This window comes from Marmota monax, unplaced genomic scaffold (genome assembly GCF_021218885.2).
Source record: "Marmota monax isolate L192 unplaced genomic scaffold, Marmota_monax_Labrador192_F-V1.1 WCK01_AAM20220418_F8-fsc00113, whole genome shotgun sequence".
Lineage (NCBI taxonomy): Eukaryota > Metazoa > Chordata > Mammalia > Rodentia > Sciuridae > Marmota > Marmota monax.
Window position 1 is genome coordinate 443,185 of NW_026694479.1, and position 15,101 is coordinate 458,285.

At 43.5% G+C, this 15,101-nt stretch overlaps 1 protein-coding gene across 1 annotated transcript in view; it reads left to right on the forward strand.

Moving 5' to 3' along the window:
• The first annotated feature begins 504 nt into the window (after positions 1–504).
• The window catches only part of Acsl1 (acyl-CoA synthetase long chain family member 1), a 65,775-nt gene continuing 51,178 nt past the window's right edge, over positions 505–15,101 (forward strand). The window contains exon 1 of the mRNA XM_046419071.2: positions 505–662. The gene's annotated coding sequence lies outside the window, so the exon portion shown is untranslated. The remainder of the gene's footprint in view (positions 663–15,101) is intronic.

Genomic DNA, 15,101 nt, shown 5'->3' on the forward strand with positions numbered 1-15,101 from the left:
TTTGCTCTAACTATCCTGGGGCCTGAATTGTCCAGGGTTGCTTCATGTCTAGGACATTGCGGAAGTCCACACAGGTCTTCCCTGCCAGGGACTGTGGCGAAACTCAGGGTGGGGACGGTGGTGAAATCCTGCTAAAAGGGGTCGCGTAAGTCTGTGCCAAAGAAAAACGGAAAGGGAAATTCTTTGACCACCAGACATCCGCAGAGCAGAACACCGGGGACCTGGCAAGAAGTCAGTGGGGCAGGTGGCTGAGCGTGCAAGGTGCAAAAAGACGTCTCCCACCTCAAGGCATCGCAGACTCGCAGTCTCCGGGCCTTTGGGGCTGGGGCACTACTATTTACCCTCTGCCCTTCCTCAGATTCGTTGTGAAACCGGAGGGCAGTTCTGGTGACTTCAGCCGCTTTTGCCCGCCACCCGCTAGCAACGCACGCGCCCAGCGGGGGGGGGCGGGGCCTGCTGGGCGGGGCCTGGAGGATGGGGCAGGGCTTGCAAGGTGGGGCGGGGCGGGCGCGGCACGCGCACTTACAGCCGCCTAGTTCGGCCGCGGCATCCGAGGGGGCGCAGCCAGTGGGCAGTGGCGGCGGTGACTCTTTAAATAGCACCAGAACCCGGCGCTGGGCTGGGAGTGGACTGCAGTGACAGCCGCCCGGCTAGCGGAGGAGGTGAGTGCGCCCGCCGCGGGGAGCCGCAGCTGCTCCCGCTGCGGCGCGGGGTCTTGGCCGAGGCGCGGGGCTGAGGTTGCACCGCGGGGCCGATCCTCAGAGGCGGTGCGCCGCGGGGGCGCGAGAACAGCTCGCCGCTCCCGGAGACGTTCCTTTTTCCGGTCTCTGCTCTGCGGCCTCGCTTCCCAGGGCAGCCCGAGCTCCCAGGCCGCCCCTCTCGCCGCTGCTTCCTGTGCTGGAGCCCGAGTTGCCTGCTCGCCGCTTCCCGCTGGTGGCGCGGGCGCGGGGCTGGTGCACCGCGTATCCGAGGGACGCGTGCCGCGGGACCGGCCCCTGGTTGGCGTGGCGGCGGGGACCGGCCCGGCCCACAGTAGGAGGCCCAGCCCAGGTGCGTGGAGGTGGCCCTACCCGATCCGGGACGGTGTTCTCTCGGCTGCAGGCATCCCTCGTGCCCCAGGGGCAGGGTCTGTAGGGCGCGCTCAGACCACGCTGGGAGCTAGACTGGACCGGTGCCTGGGTGTGATGATGGCCCCTGCGCGGAACGCTCGCTGAAGGGTCAGAGGCAGCACCAAAAGCAGGTTGCCATGTGTAGAAATTCTCGCGGTGTCTCCAGAGGAGCGTTCATAGCCCCTGCACATAGCCGTGATAGAATCATTGATTTAAGGCACTCTGGCCTTTTTTTTTTTTTTTTTTAAATTAGGCAACAGAAGATGATCTCTATCACTTTGTAGCGTAGAGGGCCAGCTTTGACAGATGACTTGAATGAAGGCGTGGATTAGAATCTAGAGACAGACTCCAACTAATCAGCGTTGAATGTCAGGGCTTGCAAACCCTATCCCCACTCCACCCAAGCTCAAGGTTATGGAGCCTAATTAAGAATAGCCATTATAAAAGTGCCCTTCAAGTGCCCTGGTTAAGACCTTTAAGCTGCATCTTGATGCATTAATATCCAAAATACTCCAACTATCAATCAGTACCATTTAGTTATTGACCTTTGATTAATGTGAGAGAAACTGGTTAAATTGCAGTTTCTGACACACCTTTCACAACTTAACCTGTGATTATTCCAAAGAAACCAAGTGTTGACTTAACACAAACAAGCAAAAAATCTACCAGAAACTTCTTTCAGGTGGACATTGCCCAAAACTTACTTTGAGTTAATGATCTGCAATGCCATAGGCTTGAGAAGGTCGAGCTAAAAGGAACCCATCATTTTGGAGCAAGAAAGGGCAGGATGATACAGTGGAAAACACAGGACCAGGTCTTGGGAGACATTCCTTCTTGTTTTGGCTCAATTGGGAAAATCCCTTCCTACCCTGAAACCAACTCCTCATTTATGAAAAGACTGCATTAGACTAAAATTGCATGAAAGAGCTAAAATTCTAGACTGGAAAAGGGAAAGTCTTTCAAAGCAGTACAACTTATACCTCCCCTCTCAAAATAAGGTATGCATATTAAAAACTTCTGTTTTCTAATTTACTGTAAATATAGAAGACTTTAAAAAATCACCCTTCCCTCATAATTATAAGCATTTTGACATGTTTCCTTCCTGTCTCTGTTATTCATATTTTGGCAGGATTTTTATTATTATTGTAGGCAGCCTGACTCAAAAGAAATCTCTGGGATTTTTAATTTTTGACATTTAAGAAGTGATATGTGACAAATGCAGGTAGGGAAAGGCCATCTATTTATACCATAATGGTACAGTTTTCATAGCTACCTCTTTGCTTCTGAGTCAAGTTCGGGATAACTCAAAATGTATCAGCATGCCACAGTGTTTTACTTTGCGTCTAAGTCTTCCAACATCTTTAGTTTTGATGTGACAGTGTTGTGGAATACGGCTGTGTGTCTAGGGGAGGAGCCTGTGAAAAGATCGGGTTCATTTATAACTGGAGATTTCTCCTCTCTCCTAGATTTCCTCTCTGGAAAGTGCAAGTCTGTAGGAATACTAGTAATTTCTAAGTTTATATTCATAACTTCAAAGGAGCATTAGTTTCCAAGATCAGTTGAAGTTATTGAGCAACCTTGCATTTTAAAACAGGTATCCATTATTCCTTTGCATTCACTGTCTCTTATAACCAAACTCTGTTATGTTAGAATCCATTAGTAATGTTTTATGGACAGTCTTGTTTGGATGATGCAGTGTGCTAGTCTCCTGTGCAGTATGCTCCTCTCCTATGTGACAAAATAGAAAAGAATTTCCTTTAAGGCAAATAAGCTTGCTCTCCAACAGGCAGAGGTCAGTCAGGAGATGAATTAAGGTTTCACAATTTTTATTGAAGGTTGTCAATCCAGCTTAAACAGACACATGAGGGTCATTAGAATATGCTTGACATTAATGCATGAAGAGTAATTTTCAGTGAACAAAGCTGATCTGAAGCTGCCCATGGTTGAGTACATGTTAGTTCTTCCAGGGGCTTCTGAGAACTTTAAAGCCCTGAAGTAGCAACTGAATGTTGTGAACTAGAAGGCAGAGGCAGTTTTACCAGTGTTTGTAACAGCAGCTCTGAGACTGTTGTGTCTATAAGATGCTGAATGTCAACTCCTAAGAAATTTTAGTTTGTTTAATCCTAGGGTGATATGTAATGGCAGAAGAGATAGTCATGGCAGAGTGAGTTATGTTAATTTTCCCCAGCTCTTGATATCCTGTCATGTACAAGTTCTTAACAGTATTCAGTCAGTTGTAACCTTAGAGGAATCAAGAAGTGGGGGATGAAATCGGATGGCTTCTTCCTTGATGTGTGGCTGGCTAAAAGGATGTCACCCTTGGACAGAAACTCACCTGGAGGTAGGAAAAGGCTCTGTGCCCCTGTGACATCTGCCTCCAAATGTATTTGCTGATTCCTAAATCTATGATTTCAAAACTGGTGGCCTGGGAAATTTCTTCAAGAATTATTTGCTGGTCCTCAAGTTTTAAGTAAACACTTTGAAATTTATCTAAAGCCATTTTGCCCTCCCCAGTTGTACTTATTTATTTTTTATTATTATAAAAGTAATGGATGCTTATGATAGAAATTTGGGGAAGTAAAAAAATAATAAAAAGGTCTTCTAGAGATGAAGTACTATTATAACATTTTGGTGTATTTTCTCTTGTTTTTTTTTTTCTTAACAAATTTTTTTTTAAAACAAAGCATACATTGTTAATCAAAGATAAAAATTTTGGCAATTTAATTTTAATTACCAAAGTTACATTGTGAACTCTTCCCTTATGTTGTTATGTACTATTTTTAAAAAATGAGTTTCAAAGATGACACCATTGTATACTTTATGGAATATGTTTTAATTTATTTACTTCTCCTTGCTGGATATTGAGGAACAGCTATTTATTTCAAGGCAGTTTACCAAGATTTGTTAGTTTTTTTAAAAAAATAAATCAGGTTCTGCTTTAAATCTCTAGAAATTGACAATGATTTAAAAATTGTTTTTATTAATGTATGGGTTTCAATGGACTTTTGGGTTCTAATGAAAAACTGTTGAAATAAGGTTTTCATGGTTTGGAAAGATAAATTGAAAGGAGTTGGGGCAACAGAGTAGGAGATGTGGGTTGCCTTTTAGACCATTTCCTCATTCTGAGTGGGACGTATGCTGAATGTCTTATCTGTCTATTTGCACATTTTTGTCTATTGTAGAAATTGGCACTTTCCCCTGAGGTTTGTTGTGGAAGAAATACCCATATCCAGTAAGTCAGAAAACCCTTATATGTCATCAAGAGAAAGTTGCAGCAGGGACTGGTTTCACTCTCAAGGCACAACTGTCAACTGTGAAACAGGGCTCTGGCAGCCACAAGAGTGGAGGCCGCAGCCAGAACAGGGCCAAGGCTCAGGGATCACAGGGGTGACAGATAGCAGCTCACAGGTCAAGGCACAGTTCTTGGTGCTTCAGGTATGTAAACTCATTAGTCCCCCCAATGACCTTATGAGGTAGGTCCCACACTTTCTTATCCATACTTTACAAAAGTTAAAAGAACAGGTGCAGAGGTTAAGTTGATTCTTCCAGGATTTGAACCTAGACAGTCTGACTTCAGGGCCTGTGCCCTGGTTGCTTGGCTTTGCTGACCCTCAAGAGCTAGAAGGATTCTCAGTGCGGCAGAGGCTGGAAAGTTCCAAGTTATTCAACTGGTGGCAAAGCAGGACTGTGCTGAGTCTCCTTTTTCTGTATCACTGCTCCTTATTTTTTTTCTCTATCTTATTTACAACCTGCCATGAATTTTCCCTTTGTGCCACCATAGTGCTGAAAGAGACAACAAATTTTGATTCAGCTTGGTTCGGTGCTTGATGATATCATTTGCTTTTTTAGAGAATTAAAGTGTAAGTGGCTTTGTCTGCCCTTGAACTTGGTCTTGGAAGCCTGGAGAAGAGTCAGGACACATGATTAATGCATCAGGTGTACCAGAGGAAAAGAGCACATTCCACGTGCGCACGGGAACCCAGGCTTACCACAGATGGTGGAATAATGCTCGCTATGTAGGAGATTGGCCTCTCTGTGAAAACATAGGTTTGCTTTCTGCTGCATTTCTTTGGGCCCTTTTACCAGAAACAGACTTCTCCACATGTTCTAGATCATATCGAAAACTTGTCATAGACAAGAGAATTGTGAATTTTGAGGGCTCAAAGGGCACAGTAGCATCACTAGTGATTATGAATCTGTTTTTCCTAGTGAAATTTTAGATGGGACTTCAAGATGTGAAATAAATAAGAACAGATCTGCTGTGGTTGAAATGGGGAGGCTGAGTATGGGCGGGATTGCAGATCACACAGATATGGTTGTATCTTCTGTTCTCCCTTGCTGCCTTGGAGGCTCTGCAGAGCAACCCCAAGCTCTGAAGCAGCCCAACTCACTCATCTTTTCGATGCAGTAACTGTGGTGCAGGGAGAAGAGGTGACTCAGCCTCTGGCCATGACACACACAGGAGTTTTGTTCCTGGGCCCTTTGCCTGTTTGGGGAATGGCTGGCCCTCACTGCTGTCCTTGACTTATGTTCTGAAATCCCATCAAGTCAGCAGGTTCTGCTTATTCTAGCCCACTCTCTGTATAATATTGCCCAATACCTACACACTATTGCCAGATCACTCTGAAGACAGTGCTCATTTAGTCTGGAGCCTGTCACCTCTGGGTTAGACAATGAAAGCCTTTAGTTAAACGCGGCAGGAGGAACAGTGACTACTTTTTCTGGAGCAGAGGTCTGGTTGTATCCCTCTTGAGCAGAAACTTTTAGGGCCCTTCTCTGTAAGGCCCCACATCTTTATTTCCTGGGACTTTCTACAGCTTGGCTTCAACCTGCTATTTGCCCTACTTTTACCAAATCATTGTGTACTGTGATTTATAGAAAATAAGCTGGTGGCACAGGGCTGTGCCCCAAGACTGTATGTGAACTGTCTCAATGCCCCAGTGGCCGTCCTGTGTCCTGGTAGGGACTGAAGCTGTGGAGTATCCAGAACAGACCCCCTGTGTGTCTACCTTGGCCCATCTGGAATGCCATTCCTCATCCTAACCCTATTCCTCAGAACCCTGCTCTTTAGAGTCACTCCTGGAGTAACTCTGCCCTTTCTCATACTCCATCACTCACTGTAACCTGAGGCTCAATGACATTCATTCAGCCGGAAGGCATCAGCAGCCTTGCAGGTGGAGAAGATGTTGCATTATTCCCATGCTAGTTAGAAAACTGCTGCTGCCCCAGGGAGCTCCACCCCTAATTCAGAAACCAAAGGACTCATCTACTGCCTAACAGAGCTTCTGGTCTGAGCAGTGGCCTGAGTCTTTTCTGATTGGTTAATGTCTGGCCATATTGGTCATTAAATATTTTGAATAGCATCCCTGTCTCTATCCTTCATGTGCCTTTTCCTGTGTGTGTTTCTTGCTTCTTCACATAGGCATCCCAGCCACACTCTTAAAAGACTTGAGCATGCAAGAGAACTAGTCATTGTCATTTCTGTGTTTTCAGGAACTTTTATCATAGCACCTTAGTGCTCTTAAGTATGTCATATTATCTGATGTTTGATTCAGACTAGGAAACATTCAGAGAGCCCCATAGAAATGGCTCCTGACAAGAATATATGTTCTTGTCATCTAATGTTGCAGGTTTGTCTATTCTATTTTATGCATAGCTTAGATCTTATAGTTAAGCTCAAGGAATTGAAAAATCTCAAGACCAAAACCTGTGTCTTCATGGGTGTAAACTTTGAGCTTAGGAGTACCTCTGAGGGATTTCTTTCTGTTTTGTTTCACTTATGTTAGAAGCAGGTGGCTGTGGGCTTTGCAGGATGTGGGAGGAGAGATTAGTGTCAAATTCTAGATAATCTTACGTAACTGTACTATAGTCTTCATTTACCTGGTATTTCTATTTTAAAACTGTACCACGTTTCTGTGCCACTAGTGAAATGGTCAAATAGATCTTTGTTCTTTCTGTAGGACAGTCGTGCACATTGTGCCTAGGTGTTCCAGCATGTGCAGTGGGCGGGGACCTAGTCTGCTCAGCAGTCCAGCCCCTCACCTCATGAAGCATGGAACAGAAGTCCAGAGGGTGTGGCTGAGCAGCCCCGCCTTATAGGTTACCTGTAACGTTGCACCGGTCTGTTTTCCTCTCCTTTTTCTCTTGTTGGTGATGGCAAGACTTCTCTAGAACTCAGGAAAGGTGAGGATCCTTGGCCTTTGGGGTAGGGTCTGAAGCTGTGAGGTATCCAGGACAGACCTCATCAGATGAGGCTAGACTCTGGGTCCAATGTGGCCCCCATGGCTTAGATTCTCCTTCCACTACAACAGCCAGCCCAGTCCATTTGACTACTTAAATATGACCTGTGACAGTCACCAGCAGTGCTTGCCCTCTCCAGCATGCCTCTCTTGGTCACTGGATGATGTTGAATCTTGGTCTTCCCCCTGCATATGAGTTTCTTTTGACAGACTCTGTGGTTCTGCCTCTCAAATGTGGCAAGCTCTGCAGTTAGCTGTTTTGTATATTGTCACTCATAGGAGGAAACTGACAGTGACTCCATCGGGCAGGTGATCAACAGACGCCACAAGGAGTGCACAGCACACTGTCAGATAGTTCTCAGAATGGGGAAATGTTCACCCTATGGGGACAGCTAGACCATCTATTAGGGTACAGGATGGAAATATTAGAACTTTCATAGATATTTGTTTATTTTTTGCCTTTATTTAAATTCTTATTTGTTTTACAGTGTTCAGGAAATATTTATGGACGATACATGTGTATAGATTATGAAAATCATTTAAATTAGGGACATATTTATTACTAATTGGATTATAACATTAACAGTAGTCATTGGATTATAACAGTATTAACAGTAGTTATTACAAGCTTAGAGAAACAGAGAGTTAACTCTACCACTGGCATGGCAAGAGACTTCTGAATGCCAGTTTTAAAAAGAAGATGACTCAATGTGCCAGTTGAAGGGGAATAGAAACTGAAACTCCTCTCTAAAACTAGGTTGTGATCCATGTTAGAATGGGTTTCTGACTTCAGGAGAAAAACTTAACAATGCAGAAGCCTCAATTGGTTCGTGTTCTCTCTCAGATTGGTTTGTTTCTCTCCCCCCCCCCCCCCCCCCCCCTCTCTTCCCCCCCCCCCAAGGCTGGAGCTGTGCTTGACATATAGTGGGTACTCAGAGAATATGTCCAAACGGAATATATGAACCTTTTTCTTGCTTGACAATTAAGTATCAATTTGAATTGACTGTTTCAAGTCAATGTTTAAGTTGGTCTCCTTTGTTTAAACTTTTGGGCAGTTGACAGGGTACAGTATATGTGCCAGTCTTACTGCTGCACAAATGATTTCCTGAACTGTAAAGTCATAGAACTGTTGAAACCTCAGAAGTGTCATCTGGATGACAGGATGTTTGCGACTACTTTAAAAAAAAATTTTTTTTTAAACATGGATAAAATGAAACAGTATTAGCAAAATGTTGATTATGATTGAATGAGAAGCTCGGGTAATGGAGATATGGTAGTTTTATTACACTTTGTCTACTACTGAATAAGACTTGGAACTTTTCAGAATAAAAATTGAAAAAAGCATAAAAGGAATATAGAGACCTGAAGCTAATGTCACCTACTGAAAGCAGGTCATGACCAAATAGGACAATCTCCTTTCCTCTTCTCTCCTCTGTCTGCTCTCTGAGTGTCATTATTCTATAATCTTAGACAACTTTTTAGATTTGTTTTGTTTTTAGCCTTCCCAGGGCCAGTCACTGCTTCTGATGGTTACCTGAAAGCTCAGTGTAATTTTAACTCATGTCCTGTGGTATCAGACAATACCTCTCTTGTCCCTCCACATACAATGAGCAAAATCTTGCTCAACCTTTTCTGTTGCACCTGTTGTCCCATGTTCTTTAAATGCCCTCTTGAGTCCTGAAGAACTTCACCACATACCAACGTTTTGTAGATTTCATTTGCTTCTGCTTTTTACCTGTAAAGTCCCGAGTTTTCAATTCTGTGAATATTTCAACAAAACTGACACAGGTGCATTAAAAGTAAGTTGGAAATTATAATCTAAGGCTTATATATATTATATTGATATTGTGATAATTATCATGTCATAATATAATTATATTCTTATTATAATAATTGAATTATATTATAGAGCATACAATTATATTACATGGTATATGCTATATTTAAGTTTTTATAGGTGTTCCATATATGGGACAATGGGACAAAATGGGTTAAAGGAACCGCAGTTACCTGTTGAAATCTGTAAACACTGAAAAGTGACTTCTCCAACTTTGAGAGTAGCTGGTTTTTTTTTTTTTTTTTTGAGTAGAAATCGGTCTTTGTGTCTGTCTGCTTCTCACACCTGTTCTGCTAAGCCATTTCTCTAGTTCATCGGTCACTCTGAAACCTTGATCTATTTTAAGAGGCGTCAGTAACTCTACCCAACCTTGTGTCCTGTTCAGCCTCCTTATCCAGGTCATGGTATTTGATAGCTGTGACCTCTGGGAGCTGCTAGGCCATGTGGGTTCCTTGAGGACAAGGACTGGGTGTGTTTTCCATCTCCCACACTGGCCTGGGCTCCAGCAAGGACCTGGAGGGATATATAAGTTGTACACCCCTCTATTGACAAACATGTTGACCTGGCCTCTGCCTAAGGAAGCTGGCTTCCCCTGCCCACCTCCAGGCTCCCAGCATGGTCTAGCCTTTGAGGGTGTCTCCCCACCCCCACCTGTCTCTGCCTATTTAGATTTGGCCTGGTTCCACCCTTAGCTCTGAGCCCTCCTCCTGACCTCCAGTCCATACACAGTGCCTTCTCCCTTCTCCAGGGAGCACCCCAGCCCCCAGCATTTACTTCTGAGGTTATCATCCCCATCTTATTCGGGTGGGTTTGCTCTTGCGGGTGTGTTTGTCTTCATTGGTATCCTAAACTTGCTGAAGGTAGAGAAAACACTGGCAATGCTTTATCTTCATGGTGATGGCCTTCTGTGTGCAAGGGACTACTGAGAGTTCTCTAATTCCCTACAATTTTCAGAGGATTGTTTGTGTGGAGTGAGATCTTTTACCTGGTCAGTAGCTGAGCCAGAGCCCAACACAGAACAGAAGGTGAGAGCTTAGATATGTGTTTTCTGGGAGGGGTTTATATCCCATCTGTCATTCTTTAACAAGGACAGGTTACCACCCTAAATCCTTTGTGGAGCAGGTGGGAAATACAGGCCCCCTCCTTTTCCAGCTCGTCAGTGAATTTCCCTGTCTTGCCATGATATTTAGGCAGAAATCAGTGTTAAAACAGTATTTGAAGACAAATGGAAGAAACTTCCTTCTTTTAGGAATTTTTTGAATGGAAGCTTTCCCTTATAAGTGCATCTCATTGAAATTTAACCTTGTGGTCCTGCACAGTCTTTCACATGACTTGAATATCTTCATCAGGCATGTCCAAACGATAATTATCATTTTCCTAGGTGGGCATCCATGATAGTCTTCTTTGTATCTATGTGTTGAGAGAAGGGAGGAGAGCTATATGGTTTATGTAGTTATTTATTGCTCTGGAGCATGTTGGGCAAGTCTTGTTGTCAGCATTCCTTACATCTGGGAGAGCCACCCACCCAGCATTCTCAGTGTTTTGGAAGCAGCCTCCTCTCCAGAGCCCTCACATGGTCCTCCAGCTCCTGTGCTAGAAGAAACCTGGCCTTGCTCACTGGCTTGGAGCAAAACTCACTCAGACTTGGCCACCCCTTGTGTGGCTCTCTGGGCTTGAGTTCTTCTGGCATTTGCTTTTCTACCTAAGAAAGGTGCTAGCTCTTCCCCTCCCTGTGGAAAGCCTTGATTCGTTTTAAGCTGATCAACGGTCATGTGTCTAAATGTGTGTCTGAAAGTGAAACAATTTGAGAAACATAAAACATCATGGTACAGGGAGAAGATAATATTTTATGCACTTTAATCATTGTCTTGCTAGCTGCCCCTGCCCCTACCCATTACCCAGGAAATGCTATTCACTCCCTTCTAGTACATGGACTCCCAGCAACTCTGAGGCGGGGGATGGGGTAGAGGAAGGAGAATACTGCAGTTGGGGAATGTTTTGAAGGCCCCCTTCTTCTTTGGAGAATCACTCTTCAATAAATAACATCCTCCAGGGGCTTAGGGTAGAGAAATGATCAGAATCACAGAGGGCCATTCACGACTCAGTAAATATTCCTCAAGTATCTGTTTGGGGCTAGGCACTATGTTAAGGCTAATGGCTGGAGGAGAAAGAGAAGCAGCTAGAGTTACTAAGTGTTACCCACCATAAGCACAAAACAGGAGGTGCTAAGTACCATACAAGGGAGGCAAATAAAGTATTGCTAGAATTCAGAAGAAGGACTAATTACTTCTCCCTGAGGGAAGCGTATAAGAATTTGTTAAAAACGTGGCCTCTGCCTTCTTTGGCTTGGATTCAGACATTACAAAAAGAATCAGGGAAGGAGGATTGTAGGTGAAGGGGGCATTGGGGGAGAGGGAAATGCAGAACAGCCAGGTTTGGGGGTAGACCTTCTTGAGGAAGGATCCTGGGGGCACCAGGGACAGGGGAGCAGAGGTAGAGCAGAGGCACATGGGCGTTGGTACTGACCCCTGTAGGGGAGCCCGCCTGCCTGGAGGAGTGCGATATTACAGACCTTTACTTCTTGCACGCGAAGGAAGGGCCCTAAAAGTCGGACTGGTAGCTCACAAACCAACTTCCGGTCTACCCCTTTCCATTTTCTAAGACTATACCCATCCTTTGAGGGCCAACTAGTCATGTACCCCTCCATGCAGCTGTGGTGGAAAGTGAATGCGCCTTGGGTTTCTTTTGCATTTACTGCTACCTTGTTGGTTTTTTTTGTTTTTGTTTTTTTACTCAAAAACCCCTTTGTGTATGTCTCTGTGTTAAATGTTTTACTTTCAAGCTTCAGGAATGGGTCTGCCAATTTTCCTCAGTTTGTACTCCCATCTAGATATGAAATAATTCTTAGACTCCAATATAAGAGAAGGGTTCCCCCAAATACTTTATCAGTCTTAATATTAAAGTCTTAACAAAGCTCTCACATTATAGGGCATGCTGTCAGCCACTTTCCAAATGGCTTCAGATAGAGAAAACTGCTTGTCCTGAAACCATATTGGCCAATCCTAGTCTTGGGTCCTTGTAAAGGTTAAAAAAAAAAAAAAATCACTGAATTTGACCCTTCTTAAGACAAATTTAAAACTAGTTGGGCAACTAGTTCTTGGTATTTGAACTTACAAAGGCCAGAGTTAGATATTGTTATAAAACCCTTTTTTTAAAAAAAAATCAGTTGAAACAATGAAGCATAAGATTTAGTTATATAAATGTGGATCTATAGGACAAAAATCTTTACTGTTCTATTTAAATAGGTTCTTGTGATCTGAGAGAATTTTTTTCAGTAGTAGGTACGTGCATGATTTTGGAAAATGCTTCAGCTTAATTTAATGAAAGGGAAATATGGGATGGCATCACACAGAAAACGATTAGATGCCTCAGAAAATGGCTTTAAAGATAACTAAGACCTTGTTTGAATGTGCATGTTTAAAGAATTTGAGTAAAATATTAATGGAATGTGAATCTTTTAAAAAACAGTATTTTCAAAGTAATTTGTCAGATGACTTAAATATATATGGAGTTGAATGAATATGGAAATAAGGAAATATTTGTCTATTTCATCTACATCTCAAAATTTTTCTTTTCAAGTTGGACATGTCACATTTGGTATTTTTTATTTTGGCAGTGGCACACATAATAGTTGTTACCTGTGGCCAACCTGAATGGGCAAGGTATGGCCCCGATCTTATTGGTTAAAAAATAATATTGCAGGGGCTGGGGTTGTGGTTCAGTGGTAGAGCGCTCACCTAGCACATGTGAGGCACTGGGTTCGATCCTCAGCACCAGATAAAAATAAATAAACAAAATAAAGATATTGCGTCCATGTATAACTAATGAAATGTTAAAAAGAAAAAAATAGCATTGCATTATGCTTGCTTTTGAAAGTGTTGTGTCCCATTCTTTCTCTGGCTTTAGGAGGGATGAGAGGAAAGTGGTGTAAGTGTTGTAGTATTCAGATTCAGCTTGACTTGAAGAGTTCATGAAATCAAGTTTGTAAAAACAGGGCCACCTTTGTTTGCTTTGTTCCTCCATTTTTAATCTTCATGGAAATTGAATTGATAATCCATTGAATCCCTTTAATGAAAATTAAAAACCCACTGGTTTAAAATTTATTGATTGTACTTAGTTGAGAAGAAAAGCCTCAAGGCCGTGGATGGGAATAATTAATTCTCTGTGGAACTACAGGCTTATTTCTACAAGCTTATTTGTGCATGGGATTCCAAAGTTACCCAAATGGTCTTTGTCCTTCTTCTGCCAAGGGCAGCAGTGCCACGGCATGGGGAGGGTTTGGACAGCAACCTCTGCCTTCCTCTCTAACCGGGAGACGCTGGCGTCTCTCTGGAGCGTCTGGGCCTCCCTCTCTCTAGGGACAGCCTGACTGCTCTTTTGGTTCAGGAGGTGGTGGCTTAAGCAAATCTAGCTTTAGGTGATTTGCCAGCCAGGGTGAAGGAGCAAGAATCCAACAGTTCTGGAGTGGCAAATTGAAAGAACAGCAAATGGCCTGGCTGTTGCTCTCTTGTTCCTCTCAGAGGCCCGAGCTCTGCCCAGCTAGGGTCAAACAAAGGGGGTGCTTTCAGCCTTCTGTAAATAGCCTATTGTGCAGGGGAGGAGGTGGGGCAAGGAGTGGCAGTATCTTGCCAGCTTGGCTTGCTGCATTAAGGAAAGATGTCAGGACTTCTTAATTTGCTGCTGCTGGGGCAAGATTGCTATTTATGTGGGTTTATTTGAGGTCTGCTTTCTTAGTGAAATATTCATTCAAACTGCTATTATTCAGCTTGATGAAAGTTTGAGGAACTTCAGAAGGAGAGAAACATCCAGAGCACCTGTTTTTTTTGTTTTTGTTTTTGTTTTTTGGAGTTTTTTGTTTTGGGGTGATTTTGTTTTGTTTTTTGATTGTTTGTTTTTGGTTTATAAATGACAGGAAGAAAATAAAATGCTAATGTAAGTAAAAGTCTACCAGAATTACAGGAGGTGTGTGTGTGTGTGTGTGTGTGTGTGTGTGTGTACAAGTGTGTCCATGTGTGTCCTTAGAGAGTGATGCCCTTGTGAATTACCTCTGGCTCTGAGTCTCTTTTCTCATAATACAAACTCTGTGGCTGGAGGTGAACCTTTGTGTACAGTGGGCTGAATACAAATGTGCAGAGGCCAGGGTGACAGGATAAGTGCTGGCACTCATGTAAGACATTGGGAGTTTAGGTGGATTTCAGATGTGGATCTCTAGACCATGGAGTGTTCCTACTGGAAGGACCCTGAGAACCTGTTCTCACGGTTTCTTAACAGGGGCTGGCTGAAGGGGGCTTGCAAGCCCTGCTTGTGAGGTGATCATGTGGGTGTTCATGGTGGACAGGGTCAGTGGCCCAGCAGAAGTTAGGCATTACTTGTGTAGATTGGTCTCTGGCCTTGGTTTTCTCACCATCTTGTGCTATTGTGACGTTCCAGTAAGATGCTCCCTCTCTTTCTACTCATGTCTGTTTAAAGGCGTCCTCTGCTCTGGTTCTTTACACTGGGCTTGTGACAGATTTCCCTGATGATTGTTACATCCCATGTCATTTCTGTAGTTTTAGACTTTCGTTTTGAATTTCTTCATAGGCAATTCAAAAGACCCAGCTGAGCAAATCCACTTTTTGTAAGTGAGGGCAGAAGGATGCCCAAGAGTAGCTGTAGCAGGAGAAGCTAGCTGTCCGTAGCCTTGTGTGTTCTCAACTGAGAAATACCGGCTTCCTAAGCCTTTAAGCCAGTTGAATCATATTCTTAGCAAATAGCAGCAACATGATTTATACGCCTGGTCTATAAACTTCTTTAGATGACGATATGGAAATTTGCTTTTGAAAGAATAAAAAAAAACCTCCAACTAGAACACCATTG